This window comes from Dendrobium catenatum, unplaced genomic scaffold (genome assembly GCF_001605985.2).
Source record: "Dendrobium catenatum unplaced genomic scaffold, ASM160598v2 fragScaff_scaffold_1565, whole genome shotgun sequence".
Lineage (NCBI taxonomy): Eukaryota > Viridiplantae > Streptophyta > Magnoliopsida > Asparagales > Orchidaceae > Dendrobium > Dendrobium catenatum.
In genome coordinates this window covers 52,360-73,928 of record NW_021320027.1, presented here as the reverse complement: position 1 = coordinate 73,928, position 21,569 = coordinate 52,360, and positions in this window count along the sequence as shown.

Below are 21,569 nucleotides of genomic sequence, written 5' to 3'. Positions count from 1 at the left end.
AGGAGATTCATATCAAACCTTTCAAGAATATTTTAACCATTTACAACACTATAAAAAAAATACACTCACTTTCAGTGGGATGAAAATTATCAGAAAGTATTATACAACATAAAGCAATAACTGATAAATTCTTCAATCTTAACTGCTCCCATTTTGGGGAAACCATTAATTATATGTACATCAATTTTAAGTGAATCCCTTAGCACCTTATTATCTCAAGTTAATGAAGAAGGGAAAGAAAAGACCCTTTACTATCTTAGTAAATGTTTACTTTCAACTTAAGTAAATTATCCTTCGATTGAGAAGCATTTTTAGCTTTAATTCTCACCGTTCAGATGTTGGGCACTATATACTTTCTCTTAAGTTAAATTTGATATCCATAATAAATTCATTATAATATCTAATGACTTGTTTGATCTTATCAGGGAAATTAGCTTGATGGTATGTTATTTCATCACAGTTTGAAGTTGTATTCATTCCTTTGTGTGCTGTGAAAAAACATACTATTGCAGACTTCTTAGTAGCTCATCTAATGAAAGATTATTATCTATTAAACGATGAACTACTAGATGAACAAACTATAAAACTAGAGTTAAATGAAGAGTCAACTTTAGAATTATATTTGATGGTGTTGCTTCCATTTAACAAAAAAAGTATATGATTACATTTCCCAAGGGAAAGCTAAAATTAGTATAATATTCATTACTCCAGATAAAGGCTTAATGTATTACTCCTACCACATGTGAGAACCTTATACAAACAATAAAGCTGAGTAGGCATTGATAACTAGGTTAGAATTGACAATCCTAAATGAAATCCAAGAGGTCAAAATATTTGGACATTCTCAACTAGTGATCAATCAAATAGCTGGAATTTAAAAGGTATTAAAGGAAAGTTTGATCCCCTATTATTAGTATACAACGCATTTCATTTAATAAAATTGGAATCTAACATTATATATAATTCATTGTGGAAAGAATTGTATAGCGGATGCTTTAGAAAAATGAGCTAAATCTCCAGTAGTCTTGAAGGAGATTAGAGGAAACCCCTCATCGAAAGCTTTAGATAATTCATCCATGCTTTAGCAAAATGAGCTAAATATCTAAATAGGTATACAACATCACAAGGCATTTCCACCCATAGACTTTGAATATATCAATGGAAAATTTTTAGCCAAGGTGAAATTTTTTTAGCAGTAGATAATGAAATGGTGGATTGGAGGAAACAACTCATCAAAAAATTGCAAGAAATATGCTCCCTCGTGATAGATTGGTAGTTGTTCAAATCCAAAGTATATATCAATTTTATATGTTAATTAATAATAACCTATAAGAAAGATCATTTGATTAGATGTAGCTACAATATTTAAATAAATCAGAAGGGCATAAGATCGTAGAAGAAGTGTATGTTTGATTGTGTGGTGTACAATGGTCCGGTCCAAAGATGGAAATAAAAATCAAATGTATGAGATATTATTTGTCATCAATGATAGATAATGTTTGAATGTTTCACGTCACTGTCATCAATGCTAGGTGAATGGTGCAGTTCTACATCAACCACCAAATGTCCTACATCTAACAATTACATCACAGTTTTTCAAAAGTTAGGGTATAAAAATTAGAATCATATTGATATGCCATCTTTTTTAGGGCATAGATTCATTTTAGCTGCTACAAATTACTTCTCCAAATGGGCAAAATAAATTATGTTGAGAGAAGTTAAATCTCTTCAAAGGCCATATCATATATCATTTCCATGTTCCTCAACAAATCATATTAGATAATGGTCCTTCATTTAGGAGTACTAAAATCTATAATTTTGCTAAATGACACAATATTGATTGGAACTACTCAACAATCTATTACCCTCTTGTAAATGGATTGGCTGAGGCCTTTAATAAAACTATGGTTCAAATCTTAAAGAAAACATAGATGATAATAAGCATCAATTGCATGAAACATTGGTTGAAGCTTCGTGGGCATATTGAACCATATATAGAACTCTACTAAATCAACACCATATATTTTAGTCTTTGGTGTCTAAGTTGTTACCCCTTTTGAGGTAAAACTAATCTTGCTTAAAATTACAGTAAACTATAATATAACTTTATAGCTGAATACCAAACTTCATTTAAAAGAGCTTGAAGGATTAGAAGAGAAGTGATTTCAAGCTCAAAAAATCATTCAAGTAGGAGACTTAGTTTTTATTCTTTGAAGGCCTATCTTAGCATGGAAAATGGTAGGTGATAAATTTAAACATATGTGGGAAGGTCCGTTCATGGAAGAGAAAATTTACTAAAAAGGTTCTTATCAGCCAGTTTTTATAAAGGAGATCATCTTATGTTGCCCAATCAAATGGATAAAACCTTAAGAAGTATAATAATTATTGATGTACTAAAAGAAATAATCAATATAGAAAATTTTAAAATTTAAATTTCTAGTACTATTAAAGTTTAATAAATAAATAATGTTTAGATAATGAAACCGGGTCCAAAGAATTACACTAAAACTAATGGATTTTGAAATTCCCTAAAGCTTACTTAGATATTTTGGAAGTTTTTGAGAATTAACGTAATCTTTTGATTTCCCCTTTCATTTAGAATTTTGGTTTATCATGTAGTTATCTGGGTTTAACCATCTAAAGTATTTGTTTGGGATCCATATCCCATTCAAATTTAAATCTCATTCTCTAGAATTAGTGTAACATACCCTACAAGGCTTCCTTTCCTTTCAAATTTTGGTTAATTGGGAAGTTATCCTAGTCTCCTTGTTTGGAATCTATATCCCATTAAAGTTTAAATCTCATTCTCTATGATTGGTGTAACCTACCCTATGGGGCTTTCTTCCTTTTGCATTATTATATATAGGGTAGTTATCCTGGTGTAAATATCAAAATCTGCTTATTTGGGATCAATATCCCATTCAAGTTTAAATTCTATTCTTTAAGATTGGTGAAACATACCTTTTGGGATTTCCTTTCCTTTGAGTTATTTTCGATCAGGTTGTTGTCTTTATCTAACCATCTAAATCTGCTTATTTGGGATCCATATCTCATTTGAGTTTAAATCTAAATCTCTAGGACTGGTGTAATATACCCTATGAGGCTTCATTTCCTTTTGATTTCTAGTTGTTTAGGTAGTTATCTTAGTCTAACCATCTAAATATGCTTGTTTGGGACCGATATCCTGTTTGAGTTTAAATCTCATTCTATAGGATTAGTATAACCTACCTTACATGGCTTCCTTTTATTTTAAATTCTAGTTGATTAGATAGTTGTCCTAGTCTAACCATCTAACTCCGCTTGTTTGGGATCCATATCCCATTTGATTTTAAATCTCATTCTCAAGGAAAGGTGTAACCTACCCTATGGGGCTTTCTTTCCTTTTGAATTATTACAGATTGATAAGTTGTCCAAGCCTAACCATCAAAATCTGCTTATTTGCAATCAATATCTCATTCGAGTTTAAATCTTATTCTCTAGGATTGGTGAAACTTACCTTATGGATCTTCCTTTCCTTTAGAATTCTTGCGGATCGGGTAGTTATCCTGATTTAACCATCTAAATTTGCTTATTTGGGATCCATATCCCATTTAAGTTTAAATCTCATTCTTTAGAATTGGTGTAACATACCATATGTGGGTTCCTTTCCTTTTGAATTCTAGTTGATTAAGTAACTCTTTTGGTCTAATCATATAAATCTGCTTGTTTGGGATCAATATCTCATTCAAGTTTAAATCTCATTCTCTAGGATTGGTGAAACCTACTCTACAGGGCTTCCTTTCCTTTTGAGTTATAGTTAAATGGGTAGCTATCTCAATCTAACCATTCAAATTTGTTTGTCTAGAATCATGTCCTTTCAAGAAATCATTTGAATTTAATCATGAATAAATTTCAAATAAATCTACAATTAAATCTAAATATAAAACAATCTTCCTTATTAAGTTAATCACATTAATCAATGCTAACACATGTAATTTACTTTTTAAGTTCATCACATATATAGGGGGTCCATTTATTGACCTCATTTTTATCTGAGGTCACCTAAATACCAACAATCCAGAATTACAATCAACTGACTTAATGCACTACCCTCTATAGTACAGTGACTTCCTGATTTTAATAATTCTATAGATCACATCATCACTAGTTCTTTAAGTTAATCACTGACCCATATTATTCAATTAAGCTAACCCAATCTATTTCAATTGATCAAGCACCCAATTCACCTATAATTAAACCCTAATCTATATTTAAAATTCACCAAACTCTTCTAAATATAACATCTAGTGAATTGAACTTGATTGGTCATCCTAGTCCAGTCAATAATTGACTTGGTCAAGTGATCCCATATTTGGTCAACCCATTGCATACAAATCAAATCAAACTTTCCAACCATTCAAACTCACTCCATTGCATGCATTGAGTTATAACCTTGTGTAAGTCAATCCATCTTGAGTTGACCCGGTCAACTTACCAATGATTGGTTAAACTCTCAGACATAAAGTCTTCCTATAGTTAAACTCCAATTCCACTACTTCAAACTTCTTACATTTGATCCAATCAACATCCAACACCTCTTAAGGGTCTAAACTAGATTACTTGATAAAATTTGACCAGTTAACATGATCAAATTCATAAAATAACTCTTAAATGGTCAAATTGGACAACATAGCCCAAATTTTAAAAACCCTTCACTCCAGCCCATGTGGCCAACTCAAATACATTCTAGAAGCTTTCTAATTACCCGCTAATCCATTTTTAGCTAATGGTTTAATTCAAATAAACACAAAAACTACTCCATGTGCACAAAAGGATGAGAACCACTTTACACATTATATGTGCTTCATTTGTCCTTATTATTTTTAACTGCTTGGGACACTTGAAACATCCTAGAAGTGTCTTTATGCAATCCTTGTCATAAATTTTGCTTAGAGTGTTTGAATAAGGATAAACTGATTATCATAATTATTCCAACCTAACTCCTCGATTAGAGCCGCTCCAAGCAAGATTTCTTTTCATTTTGTCTCTAAAGAAGTGATGGGGGATACGTAGTAACCTATAAAATTGTGAAATGATTTAGGATTCTATCAATCCATAACAATGCTTAGGTTTTCTTGGATATTGTGGTAATTAAATCACTTAAATGAAATTAGATATAGATAATTAATACACTACATGGATAAAATGTTTTGGATTGATCAACATAAATAACATATTTTTCCTAATGAGTCTCTTTATTTGTGATATATTCAGAGCATATGCATCCTGAGATCAATCTCGAGCTTGTAGAGACAAAGGATATCCACCAACTTCCTATGGTTATATTATCTCTTTAAAAATTTAGTACATTTCATACTATATGCCTTGGCATGTCGCATATTAACTTAATATTCTTGGTTATGCTTACTTTCCTTCAACGAGGCTCCATATTACACCTAATTTTAATTACACATGGCCACTATGTGCATTAAATTAGGATCTAGTAATATTGAAAATACCATTTAATTATTTAAATAATAAGAGAACTCATTAGAACTATATATGATATTTACATCATCAATCCAAAATTAGAGAATTTAGCCAGACATAGAGTAGAATTAAAGAAAACTCATTTTCATTGATATCATTAAAAAAGAAAATATAAGAGATAGATATCACCATAATAGTTTAATGGATCTCCACTGCACTCCTCCTTTTTACTTTAGTATGAGATTTTGAGAAGAAATCATCGACGGTGTAGAATTGCTTCTACAAATACAATCCAAACACTCTAATGACGGTACGCCGGACATTATCGGTGAAAAATAAGTCGTATTATAATATGGGTTCATAGATTACGATGTCTTTAACGGCGGATAATACGTCGGAGAATTACCAATATAATCTATGCTAGAAATTCTGCTGTAATTTTACCGTCACATAAAACATAGGTAAGAATGCTTTAATTTTTGGAGTATAGATTTTCACCGAAAGCTCCGACGGTAATCAAAGATTTTTCTATAGTGGGTATCAAGGACTTCCCTAAATTCCCTTGGTTTCCACCCTAAGTAAACTTCAGAGAAGCACTCTAAATTATACTGAAATTATCCAAGTAACTAAAAACCCTTACAAAGATTACACAATGACTATTTATAGAAAAGCAAAAAGTAGGCATCTTGTGCCACTGTACTTAAAAAATCGGCACCACTATGCCCAACAAATGAACTAACACCGAGACATTACTGTTTTGACTCCACTGCAGTGCTTATTGATATGGATCAGTTACTTAGTGAATAGTCACATAGTTTTGCTAACATATCATGTCCTTTTAAAGTTACAATTCTTAAGTCATGGTTCATCTGACTCTTAAATGCTACGGCCAGAATAACAATTTTGGCACCGAGGCATGCTTGAAATAGAGAGCATGGCACTGTAAAGATGACCATTTTGGCACAGAAGTGCTATCTACTGAGAAGTGGCACCTCCATATAAATATTATGGTGCTCTGATGGTGCCTTTTATGGTAGTACAATATTGTTTTTTCTAATGACTCATAGCTAGATTAGACTTAAAATTTTTGGTTATTTTTGTATTTTTCCTGCACAACACAAAAAAATATATATTTTTTCAATAAAAATATAACATATAAAATAATATCTTATTTACAATATCAAATTCTTCCCAGCTTAAACTCCTGCTTCTCCTCAAGTAAATAAAAATTTATATAAAGATTTTCTTTGTTAAAACTCTCTGAGGGCCATACGTGTTAAACAAAAAAGAATGTACATGGTCCTTAAGATGGACCTTCAGCTCTCTACTGCTCCAAAGAGCTATAAAACAAAGAAATGAAAATATATGAGCCAAAAATCCCTTCTACAAAAAAAGTACAAAAAACTAGTAACATTATGGCAAAATAAAAGTCACATAAGAAGAATAATTATAATAAGGACAATTTAATTGATTGAACAAACCTTTAATATAATTCAGAATAATAACCCAAAACTTACCCTTGCATCTTATGAAAAGCTTTTGAATGCAAAAAATTATACAATAAATAGTTTGCCTAGGAAGCTTAGATAGAAAGGACTTATACCTTAAAAAGACAAGGCTGGAAAGGAGAGAACACAACAGTAAGAGGTCAACAGTAACAAGCAGTCCAATACGCATCATCAGAATAAGGCATGGCATAATAACACAGAGACCCAAAACAATAGCAAAACTCTCGGTCCAAACATCATCAGAGCAAACATGACAAACTATAGTAGATAAAGAGTAGCACCAACCAAAAAACAGGAGCCACAACCAGCAATACTGAACAAACAAGATAAGCCACCTAATAAGTGATGCCCCGACTAACTCCATCTCCATCCTCAACACAATATAAGGCTCCAAACCCATAAAAATCCCCCAGTTGAAAGAGGCATTAAAGAGATAATTCATCACATTGATCCTCAAGAAAAACCAAAAATTAAGAGATAACTAATAAAATAAGATAATCCAATGCCTGGCAAATTTCATAAAGAATCATTTCAACAATATAAATGATGATTGCTCAACACATAAACAATAATCAAACATTTATTCTCTAACTAAATAGTGATATACACCGTATCAAACTTAGATAAATAAAAAAATCAAAAACTACAAGCCCCAATTTTCATGAATCAAATAAGTGTAGGAGGCTAGAATACAAGCAAAGCCCACTTTACTAACCATGCCAATAAGTAAAGTAGGAATAAAACCCCTCAGCCATAGATACCAATCACCTATATAGAAATTACAAAGTAGAAGACTAGCAGCACAGACAAACAAATAATCAACAGAGTAAATAACATTGTGGGAATAAAAGTTACAAGAATTCCTGCAATTAATGCTATAATGAATCCAAAACTGAGTAACATAACAGCTAAGAAGGGATTGGCCACACATGCACATAATAGTAGTACCTGGAAAGCCATCAAGATAAAAACCCAAGTGCCACACTAATCTAAACCCAAACCCCTCCTTGCTCATATAGACCCTGAATAAAGAAAGGGAATATGTCAAGTAGCCCTTGGATAAAGATCATATACCATCCACTGAGCAACAAAACCTCACCCAAGAAACTAAGAGTTGTAAATATAAACTAAAATAAAGAATGTCATAGCTAATAATCGCACTGATAGAAGAATAATCCAAAGTGGAGGGGCACCCTGGAAAACTCACAACCACACCACTAAACTTGCAATGCCACAAAAGACAAAAATTCAACATAGTCTAAATAAAACCACATCAAGAAAACCCAAGATACTCCACCCAGAGAATAGATGAGCAACACAAGGGTTTAAAATCTTTAATATGAATGATACAATCATAGCTTGGAAATAGGCCAAAACACATAACTAAAAAACATGCCAAAATTGACCAAAAGGAACAAAATAAAAGAAGATCCAAAATACATGGCCAGCAACTAATAAAAACACCAACCATGATAGAAATAATAGGAGTCAAAAAGGACCGCAGGCCCAAAATACAACAAAAGCCTAAGTTCTAACATAGGGTAAGCAAATTTTTCCATTCTCAAAAGACCTATTAAAGGGGTAGGAAAATTGCTGGCAAAGAAATTAGTAAGAAAGTCCAAATTACACCCAAGATTGGCAAGCCAATCAGCATAAGCATTCCCTTCCCCATACACATGAGACATGGTAAAATTAATAAAGGTCAAAAGCTGCTTAATATCCCTAACAAGATAGAACAAATATGGTTTACACATAGTATCATTAGGGTTATTCAAACAATAAATACTATAAGTAGCATCCACTTCAATCTAGATGTTAGTAATGCTAAGAGAAATGCATAATTTAAAACCATGAAGAATAGTAGAAAGCTCAGCATAAATAATAAAATGTTTCTCTAAGGGGCCATCATAGGTCATAATGGCATTCCCATAGACATCCCTAATAATCTCACCACAGCCAAAAGTCAAATCTTTGACAGAACAATCAACATTAAGCTTTAAGATATTATTAGCGGGTTTAATCTAGTAAACCAACTTAGGCTCGTCATAGGAATGATTAACCTCTAATGAGAGACCCAAGTCAGGAGCCACAAAGAAATAATCCTTAAAGCTTTTGATGGAAAGTAGGTTTGAAGAATTAAGTCTCAGAACTTTGTCTTTCCCATTTTTAATATTCCTATAATGATCCATACCTATATTATTGAAAAGAGAATTATTTGTATCCAGTCATAAATACCACAAAATAAGAGAGGGAATCACATTTCTAATATGGTCTTTAGACTTAACGTACCAATAATTAATCATATCATTAATAGATGTATTAGCACTAAAAAAAATTAATCTAAAAATATCATCAAAATGCATAAAATTTTTAAGAGCTATAGGACCAAAAAAACATGGTGCATGTTCTCCACGTGATAACAACATTGACATTTGGAAGCCAAAATAAAACCTCTTTTATTTAAGTTCACATCAGTGGGAATAAACTTATTCATGATTCTCCAAATGAAAGTAGCAATAGTGGTTGGAATACTTTTATGCCAAATCATAGAAATTTTTTTGGTAGTATAGTTCTTAACTCTAAAGGCAAGCCAAGCGTTCTCTAATATAAAACTCCCATTATTAGAAAGATTGCATAATAATAAGTCATCAAAATTAGTATTAATAGGGAGGTTCATATTTTGTTGAATAACAAAATCATGAATAACTTCAACAAGTTTATTATAGTCCCAACAATTATCAGTACTAAAATGATTCACCTTAAAAACAGCAGTGGTTACAATATTGATAATAGAATCAATGGAATGAGCTCCCAGGCAATGATCTTGTCAAAAATAGATGTTACAACCACCAAGACTCCATTTAATGTGAGGCTCAGCAACCTATTTAATATTTAGAATCACCTTTATTGTAGAAACACATAGTAGGGTGCATACCAACATTGTACTTAGCATACATAAAATTAGCCCAAAGACTAACTTTAGGACAAAAATTACAACAAAATTTGAAAGAAAAGGCATAAGAAAAATCATACATATTCTTACAACACAGATCACCCTCTTCCAAAACACTGCAGTAGCTATTCCAAGAAGACCAAATAATTTTTGAATTATTGTAGGTCCCCATCCAAAAAAAAATTATTAAACATTTTTTCAATCCTATTATAAACAACACGAGTAGGTTGGAGATTTTGGAAGATATAAACAGGAAGAGAACAAATGAAACTTTTAATAAGGGTCAATCTACCACCAAAACTTAAAAAGTTAGAGTCCCAACAAGTAAGCTTATTAGGCATAGAAGTAATCAAATCATCAAAGAGAATAGTTTTATTTCTACCTTTGAAAAGAGGGACACCTAAGTACTTTATAGGCAAATGACCATACAAAAACTAGTAAGGCATTTCATAGCTGTAATACAATCCAGAGGAACTTTGTTGGAAGAAATGAAGTAGCTCTTACTCTTGTTAAGAGAAAACTAGCTTAAAGTTTCAAAATTTTGAAGAAAAAAAATTCATGAGCCTATTAATCTGGTTTAAAGAGGCATTGGTAAATATAATAAAATCATCAACAAAAGATTAATGAGAAATAGGAAAGCCTTCCATAGTTCTAAAATAAAGGCTAAGGTGATTTTCAAAGAGGTTAGCAATACCCCTAGATAAGTACTCAGCAACAACAATAAAAAGAGCAGGAGATATATGATCACCCTATCTTAACCCATGAGAAGGTTTAAAAAAACTAATGCTTTTGCCATTAACAATAATAGAAAAAAGGATCCTTCAATGCAATTTTTGATAAGATTAATAAAGATTGAATTTAAACCAAACAGAGCAAAAGATTATAAAGAAAATTCCAATTAATGTTGTCATAACCTTTGGCGATATCTAATTTCATAATATGTTGCCACATTTAATAATATTGCCAATTCCAAATTAGGGTTGCTAATAATTTCTAATTTCAATCTACTAAAAACTAATATTTAATACTAATTATTAATATTTATGTTAAAATTTAATACATAAAGGTATAACTTATAATTTGAAATTAAAGTACTAACTTAAATGTTATAAATTTGTTAATTATTAGTTTTTTTTTCCCGCTCTATGAAACTGATGGGCCTACTGTTAAATAAAAAAGGATTACAAGGTCCTTAAAGGGACCTCCAGCTCACTGCTACTTGGAAGAGCTACAAGAAAAATAAAAAAAGAACCTAAGAACCGGATATCCCTACTAAACACAATTACAAAATAGCGTAATAATAATCTAAAAATCCTAAAAGAAAGGGAATAATTATATACATTCAGCTCTGCCTTTCCAACCATAGTCGGGCCCAACACAAAATGAGAAAGAGTCTCCAAAAAGCTAAAAAATAGGCCTATAAGGACACTGAACAAAATATTCAAAAGCAACAGAAAAGAAATAATATAAAAAGAAAAAAACACTAAGCTAATAAAGCAACCTCCATAATAAGAGATAGTGCTGCAATTTAGTATTATGAAAACATATAATTATATTAAGAGTATCCTTGCACTTTCCATCAATAATATTGAAGAATAGTAGAAACCATAAAAATGATTATTAACAAAAGAGCACAACTGTAGCAAGACTTCTAGATTTCCCCATTATCATCAATAAGAACGCAATGCCAATCCAAATTAAGAATGATAAAAAATGTAAAAAAGGCAATTTAGCAAGTAATGGTATTGGTTCATCAAAGCTGAACAAAGGTCCTCCCACAGATAGAAGACAGAAGGTCCAACATTTGTAAGGATAAAAAAGCATGTCTTGCTCCAATAACTAAGGCCGTAGAAGTCATAAACCAAAATAGAAAATCCATAAAAAAAGGAGAGCCGGGCTAAATGACCACATAAAGATAGAGCTGTTGCAAATCTATTTTCATGACTTTTGTTTTGATGATTGACAAACATTGTTGATTCTCTTGGACTGCTTGTTGCTTCTAACTTTTCAGGAATAAAAAATTGGATGAACAGATGAAGCCAGTTCAGGATTGCGTAGGTCTAGGGTTGAGTCAGTCTGTACTTTGTTTTTCTCTTCTTGAGACTACTTGTAATGGTCAAAGAGACTGATGCTAAGTAGCCCTACACACACACACTTGAGAGTCTTAGAATTTCTATTTTTACTCATATCGGCCAGGACGATTTTTGCATCGTCCTGGACGATCAGGCTTAAAACAGAAAGTCTAAATAAGGATTCTTAATTAAGGCAGCCGTCATTAACATATCGGCCAGGACGATAAGCTCAAAACAGAAAGAAGTTGCCTCCATAGACAATTAAGGTATACAGTATTTTTAAATTATCGGCCAGGAATATCATTGATCGGCCTGGACGAAATTCTCAAATTATGCCTTAATTGATCAGGAAATCAAGGGAGTAATTAAGGATGATTGATACGATCATATCATCCTGGAAGATCGAAGGATCAGCTAGGACGATCCAGTCAAAAACCTTAAGTTACTTCAGGACGATAAATATCGACCAGCTCGTATTCAGGGCTATTCTCAGGATGATTTTTCCATGATTTGAACTGATCGGCCAGGATGATCGTGAGATCGGCCTGGACGATTAAGCCAATTTTTAATCGTCCAATTTTGCATCCAGGGCGATACTCTGGTCGATCTTCTGAGTTTTGTACTGATCGGCCAGACCGATGTCCATATCGGCCTGGACGATAAAGTCGGCAACTTGCAATTAATGAGCTCCTTTGAAGCTCTTCTATTTAAGAGCTCTTGTTCAACATTTTTTAGAACCATTGGCTGCTGTCTTGACCTGAGAAGTCCTTGAGGAGAGAAAGAGAGAGAGGGAGAGAGAGAGGATCTTGTGAGGGGGAGCTTGTGAGGGGATTCACAAGGGTTGCTTCAAGGATCGCTCTGCTTGTTCTTCATCTAGAGTTTCTTGTCCTTGGAAGGGTCGGTGGAGGTAAGGAGTTAGCTTTTGGTTGTGGTTCTCTGCCAGCTTCAGGAGGAAGCAAAAGGAGATAGGTTCTCTGCCTTGCCGGGGTGGCAAAAAGGAGGTAGTTCATAAGGGCTTAACATCCCTAACGAACTTTCAAGAACCATAATAAATAACATGATGATGTCACTAGCTAGTAAACCTAAAATGCAAATCACAAGAGATGTCATACATGGAACCAAAACCATATTACATAGAGTGGACAGAAGAAATAAACTCAGCATAGAAAACAATCTTAAATGCTTATTAAAAGATCCAGCCTTTGAAACTGTAGCAAGCACCAAGCAGATTAACAACCCTAATGAGAAGTACTCAGAAAAAAAACCACAGCTATAAGGATCACATTCATAGAAAAACCAAAAAATCTTAACAATAAAAATAGTTTATTGGAAAGCAGAAAAGCTAAAGTGATCAGGGTGAGCAAAGCTCAAGAGTTTAGTATTTGAACAATCATGAAGAAACCCCAAATTCTACTCAAATCTAATCCCAGACCCACCCAACCATAACCAGCACAGGAAATCTACAAAGGAATTGACAGAGAAGTAAAAGGAAGTAGAAGCCATGATGAATACATAACTAAACTCCACATTCCAAAAAACCCAAGTCAAACAAGATGATATAACTGGACACAACACCAACAAACGAACCCCGAGATGCCACCACAAAAAAACATACCCCATGGAACAAAGATAAAAAGGACCATCTTCAAGCAATCTAGAAGTCTCCACCAAGGGAAAACTGAGCAACATATAGGGGTTAAATTGGAGATATGATTTTTCCAATCATTTCTAGCACCCAACCAGCCACAACAGTCTAACACCACCATCTAGTAGTGAGGAAGAAAATAGAACCAATAAGAAAGATAATTCCAAAAAAATAAGTGAATCCTTCTAGAGCTAATCATCCAAATATCCAAGCTCTACTCTAAAAGGAAATCATTAAAATGTATCCATTACACAGAGAAGCAACAGATCTCCAAAAGATCTCAACAATAGACATAGAAAAAACCTAAAATGACCAAGGAAAAATAGGCCAAATCCAAACAACAAGCATAACATAAACTAAAAGCTACTAGAAACTACTTAGACATACAAACATAAGGAAGATGAGAATTATCCAATATAATTAAACCTTTAATCTTCCAAGGTAAAGATTGTTCCATAAATTATGTGAAGCCACCTAAATTATACCCCACTTTAGTAAGGGAGTCAACAATAACATTTCCTTCCCGCAAAATATGAGATATACAGAAAGTAATGAAAGATAGCCAATGCTTAATATCTCTTAACATGTAAAAATTAGTAGGTTTAGAACTAGATTTCCCATTTATATAATGTATCAAAAGCATGGCATCAACTTCAATCCAAACATTAATGATGCCTAAAGAATTACATAATTGAAGACCCTCAATTTCAGATTTAATAACAATAATAGCCATGCAAGGACCATCAAAGGCAACACTAACAAACCCATTAAAATCCCTAATAATACCACCACAACTAGCATTGAAATCATTCATAGAACCATAAGTACAATGCTTAAAGAAACCCTCCAAAGGCTTCCTCCAAATAGTAAATTTGTATTTAACAATGGAGGAAGCGATTTGGAAAACCAAACCGAAATTATTAGCAACATAATAAAAATCTTTAAAAGAATCAACCTTTCATAAATTATCCAAAAAAGATGATAAATTTTCTCCTTGACTTTAGAAGTAATAATAATAGCATTCATCTTACTGTTCTCATGTTTTGACTCATTTCTGCTTCTCCCTAAAAACTAGCAAATGAAAATAGGTAAGATGTTCATAATATGACCTTTAGTAGGGATGAACCACACTTAAAGAAGATTAGAGAAAAACTTATAACTAAAAGAGGGAAATCCATTAAACAGACTGTCGGAATCTAACCACACTTTCATAGCAATAGGACCACGAATAAAAACATGGTTCATGTTCTCAATATGATAACAACATTGGCATTTGGAGACTATGTAAAAACCTAAAATAGAATCCAAAGGTAAAAATTTATGCAAAATCCTCCATAACAAAAATGAATAAGAAGAAGGAATACTAGCAAGCTAGAAAACTAAATAAAGAGGGTCTTTAGGATAAGAATGTCAAAAAAAAATCTAGACCTTCCTAATAGTAAACTAACCATCATTAGAAAGATTAAACAAAAAGCAGTCATCCATATATAAATGAATAGGAATCTTAAGAATAATACTGATAATAAAATGTGTTGCATAATTATTAAGCAAATCAATATTCCAATTCCTGATAGTAATAAATCCTTGACTTTGCAAGCATAAGTGGAGTGAGTGTTTAACATACCATCAATAGAAAAATTACACAACCATTTATCTTGGTAAAAAATATATATTGTCAGCTCCCAAACCCCATTGGATAATCTCTTCAGCCTCCCATTTAATATAGCATAACATTTTCAAGATAATAGAATCACCTTATTTAAGGAAGTAATATTGAGAATGTGTTTACCAGCTTAGAACTTAGATGTCATAAACTTGGCCCACAAGTTGATCTTATATCTAAAAACAAACTAGAGTTTATAAGAAAAAGCTTTAGACATCTCAGTCATAGATACCTTCATTAACATTCCTTGAATTGTTTTTCCAAGAACCCCACATAATAACATGTTTACCCTCTTTAGCTCCATAGAGGAACTTATTAAACAAAATCTCCATTATATTTCAAACATTAAGAGTAGGTCATAAAGTGTGAAGCAGATAAATAGGAATAGAGCATAACACATGTTTAATCAGAACAAGTCTACCACCAAAAGAAAGAAAATTAAAAGCTCAAGAAGAGGGTTTCTTATGAATCATAGAGAAAATGTAATCAAATAAGAAAGAATGTTTCTTACCCTTATAAAGAAGAGTGCCCAAGTACTTCAAAGGTAAGTTTTTTTAATGAACCCAAATTTGTTTTTAAAAATAATAACTCTCCTAGGAGAGATAGAATTAGTAGGAATAAAATAACTCTTAAAGGGGTTAAAAATCACCCACTAGCATGTTGAAATTTGTTGAGAAATTTAAATAGAATGTAAAGCATCTTAATAGACCCTTTAAAAAAAATAATGAAATTATCAACAAAACTCAAATGTGTAATAAGAAAGCCACCAGTAGTTCTAATTTACAAATTAGGATGAGTTTTATAAGATTATTAATACCTCTAGAAAAGAATTCCATATTCTATGAAATGTAAATAGTGTTCATTTGAACTATGATCTAGGATTTTATTATTATCCAAATTTAACATAATTTTTAATTATTATTTTCACTTAGGTTAATTAAATAATCAGAATATAAGAATTATTGAAAATTATTATAAGCAAGAAGGGAATTTCAATAAAATATAAATAAAAGAAACACAAACAATAATTAACACTACACATGCTTTCATATCAATGCATGATAACAAGCATTTAAAACAAGTGATAACATAACATAACATAGGATAATCAATAAACTAAGCACCATACAAATAATGTCAATTGGGTTTCCTCCCATAAGCACTAAGTTTTAAGTCTTCAGCTAGACTATAACAATTATTTTGTTTCAGGATGAATCAATTCATTAATATTTTACAATCGATCAATATCCCTATCAAAAAAAGGCTTTATTTTATGGTCATTCACCTAAAAATTATGAATACTTTTCTTATCCTAAATTTCCTCAGTTTCATAAGAAATTTTTCTAACCATAGTAATGGTCCAGACCATGTAGATTTTAATTTTTCAATGATTAGCTTAAGTCTGAAATTAAATAGTAAGACATCCTATCCATGAATGAATTTTATCATAAGAAGCTTTTTATTATGTCTTTTTTTAACCTTATCTTGTTAAATCCTTGCATTTTCATAAGCTTCATTTTTTATTTTTTCCAATTCACTCAGCTGCATCAATCTTGTTTCTTTTTTTTTTTCATTTCAAAATTATAATTCAATTATTTAACTGCGAAGAATGCTTTATGTTCTAATTCCATAGAAAGGAGTAAGGCATTTCCATAAATTACTTTATAGGGAATCATACCAATAGGATTCTTATAAGTAGTTCCATAAGCCCAATCATTTCTATTTGTGTTGACCATTTTTGCTAAGATTCTCCTAGTCTTCCTATTATTGACCTCAGTTTGACCACTAGTTGAGTGATGCCCCAAGATCTAATTGTGGAAGAATTATTTGTTTTATCTATTACTTAATCTACTAGAGCCTCTAATTTTTATTTTATAAAATAAAAGCTTGTGGAAGCATTTTTATACATCAAGACATTTCACTATATTTATCAATCATTTAAAATTCATTTACAATAGTCATAAGTTCAATCAATACATAAATCTTTCTTCTAATACTTCTTACTACTAGAGAATAAAAAATAAATACAAAAATAAAAATAAACCTCTATATTCTGTTCAGCTTCACCCCACTAGATCCTAGCCCATTTCTAAAAGTATATAAAGGCCATAGAGTGAGCTAACAACTAAGTAGGTTATCAAAATGTACAAGTGTAATCAATGCAAGGTAATATGAACTTTATGCATGTAATCATTCCACCCAAATTAGTATACATATGTAGCAGTAGGAATAAGTATCATTCAATATGAATAATGTCATTTCATATGAACAATGAAAACCAATATAAGCAACGAAACTTATAAATTATGATTAATGGCCATATAAATGATTGATGTGTTCAATCATTCATATACCTCAATTGCCATATAAAGGATCAATATGTTATGTCATTAATAAACCCATATCACACATAGTAGGTCTTTCATGAGTCTATGTATGTCTATAATTATTCTCTATTTCAATTTATATCTCATTTCATGAATATGTGTATACTTATCATATCACACAAATATGATATAACAATTATATGCAGATAATAAAGTATAAGTACTTGTATATCATGTTTTATAGTAAATGTATTATATCATGTATCTCAAGCATGGAATACATAGCATATGTTCTTGTATCAATCTTATTTATCTTATCATATACTTGCATCAGTCACATCTTTTAGCATATTCATTTCATATTGTACCATAATTATATCATATCACTAATGTAATTTACCATGTATGTTCATGTCATATGCATATGTAAGTAAGGTAGAACATTTAGCTACTTCTGGTATTTTTCTTATATTAAGTCCTATGTGAAATTTGACCAAAATGGTATTAGTCATATTCATATCGATCATATTACCAGAAATAAATCTCATATAACATATCATAAGTCAGGTGACTTTTATGTAAGAAGTTGTCACTTCTTACCCTTAAGAGTATCATGTCTTATTAGTCAGTCTCTGTATACCTCCCATTTCATATTACTTAGGATTACACCATAAACCTTATTTAAAATAAATCCCATTAGGCACCCTCCTATCTAGGATAACATGTCTCCCGCCAACTTTAATTGGTCAATCATTTTTAGTTAACTTTTCTAATTAAATCATAATAAAAATATCATATACAAATAATATGAAATGATTATAACATGTAAGTCTATCCAATGTGCGTATCAATATGCATGTATTATGTCATAATACTTGTTTATACCATATGAATATTAAATAAATGCATATCATGTATTTCATGTCCAAATATCACCAAGGATAGATGCCCTAGTTAACTTGGTAGGGGTTTGCTTAGTCATGATTTTCTTCGATGTCTTCTCAAGCTATCACTAAATAAAGACATACATATGTGATTGTGAGAATACACCCTTTATCATTGTAAAAGGGGTATATTCCTACAAGGTACTACCCTTTGACATAAAACATATAGGGGTGACCAACCAATGAATGATGGATAAGGTCTTTAAAAACTAAAAAGTGAGGAATATTGAGGTGTATGTTGATAAAATCCGAGTAAAAAAATAAGTTTCGAAGCAAACACATTGATGATTTGAGTGAGATGTTTACCACCCTCAAGAGGTATAACATGTAATTAAACCCACTAAACTATACTTTTGATGTAAATTAAGGCAACTTTTTAGGCTTCTTCCTCACTACTGAAGGCATCAAGGTGAACCCAGATAAAATAAAGTTTATTCTAGAAATGCAATTGCCTATGATAATAGATTAAGTGCAACAACACATTGAATGAATTATCTAGGTCAATCACTTTATCTCTTTACTTGGTGAGAGGTGGTCTTCCTTCTTCAATGTCCTCATAAATGCAAAGAAATTCTTTTGGGATGAGGATTATGAAAATGCCTTTTAATAATTAAAGCTTCTTCTCTCCTCGCCACCTTTACTCCAATGTTCGTGACTAGGCAAAGACCTAATATTGTATTTAGGGGTGGGGGAGAGTGAAATCAATATAATTCTCATCATGATGGATTAGTGAACTATATGAGAAAAAAAAACTAAGAGGTGTAGATAAAATGTATCCTACTATAGAGAAGCTCACATAGACACTAGTAACCTTGACAAGGCAATTGTGACCATACTTTTAGGCTCATCCAATTCAAGTAACGATTGACCACCAAACAAAACTTGTATCACCAAACCAAATCTCTATAAAAAATGTAGAAATGGTTAGTGGAGCTGAATGAGTTACAAATCTCTTACTTGCCATGAACAGTCATCAAGGACTAAGAAATGCTATGACATGAGAAAGATAGCATTGTAGTGCTATGCTAGATTAGTGATTTTTATATAATTAAAATATCTAAAATTGATTGCTAAACCTTCAGCCTTTGTTAGAGAAGGAAGGAGGAGAAAAGAGTAGGTGAAGAGGAGAGAGAAATGAAGAGAAGGATTTTGATGGTCAAAGCTCAGATTTCGTATGTCGGGCAAATTAGGAATTTTGTAGAGCATAAAGTAGACTCTTAAAATCCAATATTTGATTTTAATTCTAGTATTTTATATATTTTATGGGTAAAAATGTATTTTTCTCAAATTTTATGATATTTTTATCATGTAAATTTTATTATGTTATTGTACGCTTAACTCAGAATAATTTGACTCATTGATTGCTTTTTTCTGCATAAATTTTTGAGTATATAAGTTGATTATGACTTTTCTACCAATTGCTATAGATATATAAAAGTCTAAAAATATTTATTTGATTATCCCTCTAAATTTGGAAGTTAAGTAGAAAATGTTTAGCAGGTATAATGTTATACATATAATGAAGCTCTTAACTTGCAATTCATACAATGTCTTAGTAGTGCATTAAAAAATACAAATTAATCACTATTACATTTATACTATTTATAGCATGCTTTGAAGTTATTTTTATATATGAAAAATGCACTCTCTGATATGTTACAAGGGCCCTATATATATTATTATGGCCTTATCTACCTAGTGTAGACGTGGAATGAATTATGGCTCCACTTGCTGAAAGCAATTATCGGAGGTTTTCTAGCACTATTCTATTTTGATTTTGGCCCTGGTTACATTAAGCTTGTGTGGGAAGTTAAAGGGAGGCACAAGTTAAAGTTGAGTTATAAGTAAGCAGTGACATGTTCTTTATAATCATTACATTGCATATGTATTAATGAATTAAGTATAAGTAATATTCTAAACAAAATGTTAGAAATTCCTAAATTTTTGCATGATCCCTGATAAAATGTGAAGGTCATAAATGGAAAGACTTCTATGATGTATCATGAAATCTCTATGAAAGTGGCTTTACAAGTATAAGTGAAACCATTAAAATAAAGTATACACTGAAACCCTAAGAAATTTTGTTTTACTAGAACTTCATTTTTTTCCTTATAAATTACTACCTTCTTTATTATATTGCAATTTAATATTTTAATTTGGATAATGATATTTATGATGGGTTAGGGAAAGAAATTTACTCAGCTAATTGTGCTCATTCTATCCTTTTTAATATTTTTAGTAAAGGTAAAGGTTGGTGTATTAGAAGGTGTAGATATAGGATATTTTAAGTCAACTGAGTGAGGTAATATTTATATTCCAATTTTTTATTATTATGATGTATAGATAATTGATAAGCTGGATTAGTGACATGAAATAATTTACACTATTTTTTATTTAAATTTTAGTAGCTCTAGTTGTCTTTGTTGGTGGTTGAGTTATTTAATTACAGGATTAAGGTTTCAATCCTTTTATTAGATCCTAAGAAAAAATAGTTGTGAACTAACACTGATTATCAGGTCACAACCACAAATCTACTTTTTTAAAACTCAATCAAATATGCATTCATTTATTTAAAAGTAGCGAACAATAGGTTATTATATTGATCAGAGTAATGCTAAAAAATAACTAAAATTAATTAGATTTGCTATTAAAATTAAATAAACAAGAACTTCATATATCATAGCTAAACCTAAAAGATTTCCCTTAGGCCCTTATGCCTCCTGTCAAAATTTAGGCCCTTATAACTCTCTATGCTGGCATATCATAAAATAAGCCCTTATCACTCTCAAATGTTTAAAAAATTAAATATTAAAAATTTAGACCCTTATGACTTTGAGTCTATTTAGCATAACAAAATCTCCTCAAACATCAGTACTATTAGAATAACACATTTCAAGTAGATAAGTACATATAAAATTTATAATTTAATGAATAAATGAAAATATTTGAAATTACTAGATGGACAGAAGGGGGGGTGAATTGTTTGGA